Here is a 7,639-nt window from a genome sequence, read left to right as displayed (position 1 = left end):
AGGCCCCATTCCAATAACTGTCAGTATTGCACCGATTGTTCACAAACAATATATGTCCCCACTAAGACACCTAAAGTAAATTCCAATCGTCCACAATATGAAAAGATGTTTGTTCAGATGTTCACATCACCTTAAAAGACCTCCAGAGTACATCCAAACTCCCCCGAAGTTGAAGCAGAGCAGCCTTTTAAATGAAGTGACCTGCAATTTTGAAAATGGCATCCATACCATTGTGATCAGTTCAGGTGAGAGCAACTTTTTCACAACGTTTTTTTCGGCGAGCGATATTGTCAGTGAGATGTGTGCGAGGTGCCGAAAGTAAAGCTGGGCGATTTTCTGGGCGTTAATTTTGGCAAATGTGATCTTTACGACAAAAAACAGTGACCTGGTGGTATTATTAAATTTTGCTCTTAATTACATGCCGAAAGTAATGCTAGGCGATATTATAGGCGTTGGTTTCACCCATTTTGATCTTTCCGCCCCAAAAAAGTGGGCGGGCGGTATTATTTTTTATCCGCGTTACGTACATGCCGAAATTAACGCTTGCCGATAAGTGACCGAGAAATGGGCGTTAGTTTCCATTTTGTGGTTAAATGGGCGATATATGGGCATTATACCTCATTTCAGCATTAAAATGGACGCTAAGTGGGCAGTATGCATGCAAAAATAATGGAAAATCTAGCCCTATATCATTGATATTTTCCACAAAACATGTGACCTCTGTGGAACCCCACTGGAAACAGCTTAATATATATAGTCTGCAGTTTATTTTATTTCTCACTATTTTAAAGCTTACATATGGTTATGCAGTAAACTGGCTGAGAAAGCCAAATAGAAAAATGATTGGTTGTGCTAAAACACAAAACGCTGTGTACAAGCTCCTAAGCGATATCTGAATCTGCACTGAATTAATTTTGCAGAATATGAAAAATAAACAGAAGCAGGCCTGCCTGACCTGCAGTGCATTTCTGTGAATATGAATAGAAGAGGAGCCTTCCTACTATGGATCAGCCTCACAGCTCATCTCTGCACTGCCTCCATCATTTAAACGTCTCCCTTGTTTCTCAGTGGCCAGATCTGGACTCAGGGTATAATCTGACTGGAGCATTGCACAGTTTGAGCACATCTTCCTCTGACATATTATACTCTTTTGGCTATATTGTTGAGAATTTTATTGATCGTGTTGATTGCCATTCTGCATTGGTTGGAGTTGAGCTTCAAGTCTTTTTCATGGCATGTGTTATCCACTTTTCCTCTCCATCTGTGCAGTACACGTGCCTGAATTATTCTCAGCTGCCCTCATTCTATCTTGTCCAATTCATTCTGAGCTTACGCTCCTCATTCCATTAGTTTGATATACTCTATATAATTGACCAAGTTTCTGAATCCAATCTGTTGATGTAAATCAGAAATAAATAAGTGTGGTGCCAACACTGGGTTTGACGAATTTCACTCAGTCCTCCCATCCCTCAACCATCGCCCTCCCATCCCATCCTGACATAACCCATCTAACAAACACCAATTACAACCTTTCATGTGGAACGTTTACCAAAAGCATTTTGGAGGCTTAGGTTCACTGTGCTATCGGGTTTTCCTTAGTCCACTTGAGTTATCACTTCCTTAGATAAGTTGAGGGAGCTGGTAAGGCAATATCTTCTCCTTCTGAATTCAATTTGACTGCTGTTTATTGGGTTATTATTGTATAGATAATCCTCAAATTTATTCCTGATGATTAATTCTACTAACTTATATGGAATGACATATGGACCTGTGGTTGCCTGTGTCTGACCCCCTTTTTGAAATTTACAGCATATCAGTCTGTGTCTAGTCCACTGGTCCTCTTTAATGCCTAGTGAGTCCCTCACAGTGATTGTTATAACTCACAAATATCCTTCCTAGTATCTCTCAGCACTCTAGGATAAATACAATTTATCCATTTTAGCCTCTCTCACTTACATAGGGTTCATTTTGGCCAAGCCCATTTTCTAGTGTAGTGCCAGAGTTACACCCGTTTTTCTAGGCTAAAAATGCGGCAGAAATAATTTGCCAAAGTTTCCCCAATGTATAATTCAAATTTGGCGCCGCACAGCGAGTCCAGTCGCCTCGGTGCGTGGAGCCGTGCTGTCTGCGCTGAAAAAACGATGCCACACCGTCTGCGCATGCGCGACAAAAAAAGTGAGGTTTTTGACGTTATTTCAATGGACACTATTGCGCAGTACAGCTCTGGGTTGGTAATCGGCCATTTTTAAAGAGCCATTTTCAGAATGGCAGGCAGTGACTAGTGGGGTACCGCAAGGTTCTTTGCTGGGGCCCCAGCTGTTTACACTGTACATTAATGATTTAGATGAGGGGATTAAATGTAGTATCTCCAAATTTGCGGATGACACTAAGTTGGGTGGCAGTGTGAGCTGCGAGAAGGATGCTGTGAGGCTGCAGAGCGACTTGGATAGGTTAGGTGAGTGGGCAAATGCATGGCAGATGAAGTATAATGTGGATAAATGTGAGGTTATCCACTTTGGTGGTAAAAACAGAGAGACAGACTATTATCTGAATGGTGACAGATTAGGAAAAGGGGAGGTGCAAAGAGACCTGGGTGTCATGGTACATCAGTCATTGAAGGTTGGCATGCAGGTGCAGAAGGCGGTTAAGAAAGCAAATGGCATGTTGGCCTTCATAGCAAGGGGATTTGAGTACAGGGGCAGGGAGGTGTTGCTACAGTTGTACAGGGCATTGGTGAGGCCACACCTGGAGTATTGTGTACAGTTTTGGTCTCCTAACCTGAGGAAGGACATTCTTGCTATTGAGGGAGTGCAGCGAAGGTTCACCAGACTGATTCCCGGGATGGCGGGACTGACCTATCAAGAAAGACTGGATCAACTGGGCTTGTATTCACTGGAGTTCAGAAGAATGAGAGGGGACCTCATAGAAACGTTTAAAATTCTGATGGGGTTAGACAGGTTAGATGCAGGAAGAATGTTCCCAATGTTGGGGAAGTCCAGAACCAGAGGTCACAGTCTAAGGATAAGGGGTAAGCCATTTAGGACCGAGATGCGGAGGAACTTCTTCACCCAGAGAGTGGTGAACCTGTGGAATTCTCTACCACAGAAAGTTGTTGAGGCCAATTCACTAAATATATTCAAAAAGGAGTTAGAGGAGGTCCTTACTACTAGGGGGATCAAGGGGTATGGCGAGAAAGCAGGAATGGGGTACTGAAGTTGAATGTTCAGCCATGAACTCATTGAATGGCGGTGCAGGCTAGAAGGGCCGAATGGCCTACTCCTGCACCTATTTTCTATGTTTCTATGTTTCTATGTTTCTATGTTTCTATGTGTGTGTGAGAAGGAATGCTATGTGAGAGCATTGGAAAAATTGGATTACAGCAATACAAGATGCAACGCGGTGCAAGGACCAAGAATTTCTTACAGGATGAAGTGGAGGCACTGGTTATCGTGATTAATACCAGATGGCAGGAGCTGGACACCATCAGAGGTCACATAAAAGTTCCACCCAAAGAAATGAAGAAATGCTGGAACCAAGTTGCAGAAAATTACTGCGCAATGGTAACCACCACGAGATGTGTAGGCCAGTGTAAAAAGAAATGGCAGGACCTTTGTCAAGTAGTTAGTGTAAGTAATATTTTCATTTATTCCATGGAATTGCAATTGTAAATGTGACCAGCTGTATATGTCCCTTGGGCCTTACACTAAATATCCGTAAGACAAAGGTCCTCCACCAGCCTGACCTCACCACACAGCACTACTCCCCAGTCATCAAGATCCACAGAGCAGCCCTGGACAACATGGATCACTTTCCATACCTTTGGAGCCTCTTATCAACAAGGGCAGACATTGACGACGAGATTTAACACCGCCTCCAGTGCGCCAGAGAAGTCTTCGGCCGCCTGACGAAGAGAGTGTTCAAATCTCAGGCCCTCAAATCCGCCACCAAGCTCATGGTCTACAGGGCTGTAGTAAGACCCACCCTCCTGTATGGCTCAGAGACGTGGACCATATACAGTAGACACCTCAAATCGCTGGAGAAATACCACCAACGATGTCTCCGCAAGATCCTGCGAATCCCCTGGGAGGATAGACGCACCATCAGTGTTCTCGATCAGGCCAACATCCCCAGCATCGAAGCACTGACCACACTCAACCAGCTCCGTTGGGTGGGCCACATTGTCTGCATGCCCGACAGAAGACTCCCAAAGCAAGCACTCTATTCGGAACTCCTACACGGCAAGCGATCCATAGGTGGGCAGAGGAAACGTTTCAAGGACACCCTCAAAGCCTCCTTGATAAAGTGCAACATCCCCAGCGACACCTGGGAATCCCTGGCCAAAGACTGCCCTAAGTGGAGGAAGAGCATCCGGGAGGACACAGAGCACCTCGAGTCTCGTCGCCGAGAGCATGCAGAAAACAAGCGCAGGCAGTGAAAGGAGCGTGCAGCAAACCAGACTCCCCAGCTGTCATGTATGTATGCTTGAGGTTACTAGCCACCAGATGGCGCCACTGTCGGAGGTCATTGGGCTGTATGCATGTGTGTGCAGCCCAGGTTTAAAAGGCAAGCCATCATGTAATGTAATCACTTTGGGCCCTAATAAAGCAGAGCCAGGTTTGTGCCTGTGTTCATTTACAGTATTCAGTCTATCGAGTTATTACATACATACCACCTAGCCTTTCTTTCAGCGACTGTCTGCCCCACCTGTGACAGAGACTGTAATTCCCGTATTGGACTGTACAATCACCTGAGAATTCACTTTTAGAGTGGAAGCAAGTCTTCCTCGATTTCGAGGGACTGCCGATGATGATGATGATGCAATATGCTATCATTCATCGTTGTCCTTCAAATGAGCATGCTGCTTGCGCTGTGTAAGCCCTCTCATGCCACCCATCCTGCTCCCTCCTCTTCTGCTAACCATTTGTCTGTGTTCTGTTATATTTTGCAGAACTTGAGGCCAACTCTGACGATGCAGAAGAAGATTCAGACGAGGACGAGCCTCAGATGAATACGTGGCTTGAGCAATGGTGCAGCAGGGAGGGATTCAAATTCCTGGGGCATTGGGACCGGTTCTGGGGGAGGTGGGACCAGTACAAACCGGACGGTCTGCACCTGGGCAGGACTGGAACCAATGTCCTAGGGGGAGTGTTTGCTAGTGCTGTTGGGGAGGATTTAAACTAATATGGCAGGGGGATGGGAACCAATGCAGGGAGACAGAGGGAAACAAAAAGGAGACAAAAGCAAAAGACAGAAAGGAGATGAGGAAAGGTGGAGGGCAGAGAAACCCAAGGCAAAAAACAAAAAGGGCCACTGTACAGCAAAATTCTAAAAGGACAAAGGGTGTTAATAAAACAAGCCTGAAGGCTTTGTGTCTGAATGCAAGGAGTATCCGCAATAAGGTGGATGAATTAATTGTGCAAATAGATGTTAACAAATATGATGTGATTGGGATTACGGAGACGTGGCTCCAGGATGATCAGGGCTGGGAACTCAACATTCAGGGGTATTCAACATTCAGGAAGGATAGAATAAAAGGAAAAGGAGGTGGGGTAGCATTGCTGGTTAAAGAGGAGATTAATGCAATAGTTAGGAAAGACATTAGCTTGGATGATGTGGAATCTATATGGGTAGAGCTGCAGAACACCAAAGGGCAAAAAACGTTAGTAGGAGTTGTGTACAGACCTCCAAACAGTAATAGGGATGTTGGGGAGGGCATCAAACAGGAAATTAGGGGTGCATGCAATAAAGGTGTAGCAGTTATAATGGGTGACTTTAATATGCACATAGATTGGGCTAGCCAAACTGGAAGCAATACGGTGGAGGAGGATTTCCTGGAGTGCATAAGGGATGGTTTTCTAGACCAATATGTTGAGGAACCAACTAGGGGGGAGGCCATCTTAGACTGGGTGTTGTGTAATGAGAGAGGATTAATTAGCAATCTCATTGTGCGAGGCCCCTTGGGGAAGAGTGACCATAATATGGTGGAATTCTGCATTAGGATGGAGAATGAAACAGTAATTTCAGAGACCATGGTCCAGAACTTAAAGAAGGGTAACTTTGAAGGTATGAGGCGTGAATTGGCTAGGATAGATTGGCGAATGATACTTAGGGGGTTGACTGTGGATGGGCAATGGCAGACATTTAGAGACCGCATGGATGAAGTACAACAATTGTACATTCCTGTCTGGCGTAAAAATAAAAAGGGGAAGGTGGCTCAACCGTGGCTATCTAGGGAAATCAGGGATAGTATTAAAGCCAAGGAAGTGGCATACAAATTGGCCAGAAATAGCAGCGAACCTGGGGACTGGGAGAAATTTAGAACTCAGCAGAGGAGGACAAAGGGTTTGATTAGGACAGGGAAAATGGAGTACGAGAAGAAGCTTGCAGGGAACATTAAGGCGGATTGCAAAAGTTTCTATAGGTATGTAAAGAGAAAAAGGTTGGTGAAGACAAACGTAGGTCCACTGCAGTCAGAATCAGGGGAAGTCATAACGGGGAACAAAGAAATGGCGGACCAATTGAACAAGTACTTTGGTTCGGTATTCACTAAGGAGGATACAAACAACCTTCCGGATATAAAAGGGGTCAGAGGGTCTAGTAAGGAGGGGGAACTGAGGGAAATCTTTATTAGTCGGGAAATTGTTTTGGGGAAATTGATGGGATTGAAGGCCGATAAATCCCCAGGGCCTGATGGATTGCATCCTAGAGTACTTAAGGAGGTGGCCTTGGAAATAGCGGATGCATTGACAGTCATTTTCCAACATTCCATTGACTCTGGATCAGTTCCTATGGAGTGGAGGGTAGCCAATGTAACCCCACTTTTTAAAAAAGGAGGGAGAGAGAAAACAGGGAATTATAGACCGGTCAGCCTGACCTCAGTAGTGGGTAAAATGATGGAATCAATTATTAAGGATGTCATAGCAGTGCATCTGGAAAATGGTGACATGATAGGTCCAAGTCAGCATGGATTTGTGAAAGGGAAATCATGCTTGACAAATCTTCTGGAATTTTTTGAGGATGTTTCCAGTAAAGTGGACAAAGGAGAACCAGTTGATGTGGTATATTTGGACTTTCAGAAGGCTTTCGACAAGGTCCCACACAAGAGATTAATGTGCAAAGTTAAAGCACATGGGATTGGGGGTAGTGTGCTGATGTGGATTGAGAACTGGTTGTCAGACAGGAAGCAAAGAGTAGGAGTAAACGGGTACTTTTCAGAATGGCAGGCAGTGACTAGTGGAGTGCCGCAAGGTTCTGTGCTGGGGCCCCAGCTGTTTACATTGTACATTAATGATTTAGACGAGGGGATTAAATGCAGTATCTCCAAATTTGCAGATGATACTAAGTTGGGTGGCAGTGTGAGCTGCGAGGAGGATGCTATTAGGTTGCAGAGTGACTTGGATAGGTTAGGTGAGTGGGCAAATGCATGGCAGATGAAGTATAATGTGGATAAATGTGAGGTTATCCACTTTGGTGGTAAAAACAGAGAGACAGACTATTATCTGAATGGTGACAGATTAGGAAAAGGGAAGGTGCAACGAGACCTGGGTGTCATGGTACATCAGTCATTGAAGGTTGGCATGCAGGTACAGCAGGCGGTTAAGAAAGCAAATGGCATGTTGGCCTTCATAGCGAGGGGATT

Source organism: Pristiophorus japonicus, chromosome 4 (genome assembly GCF_044704955.1).
Source record: "Pristiophorus japonicus isolate sPriJap1 chromosome 4, sPriJap1.hap1, whole genome shotgun sequence".
Taxonomy (NCBI): domain Eukaryota; kingdom Metazoa; phylum Chordata; class Chondrichthyes; family Pristiophoridae; genus Pristiophorus; species Pristiophorus japonicus.
The sequence above is the reverse complement of the archived record's forward strand: the minus strand, read 5'-3'. Positions refer to the sequence as shown.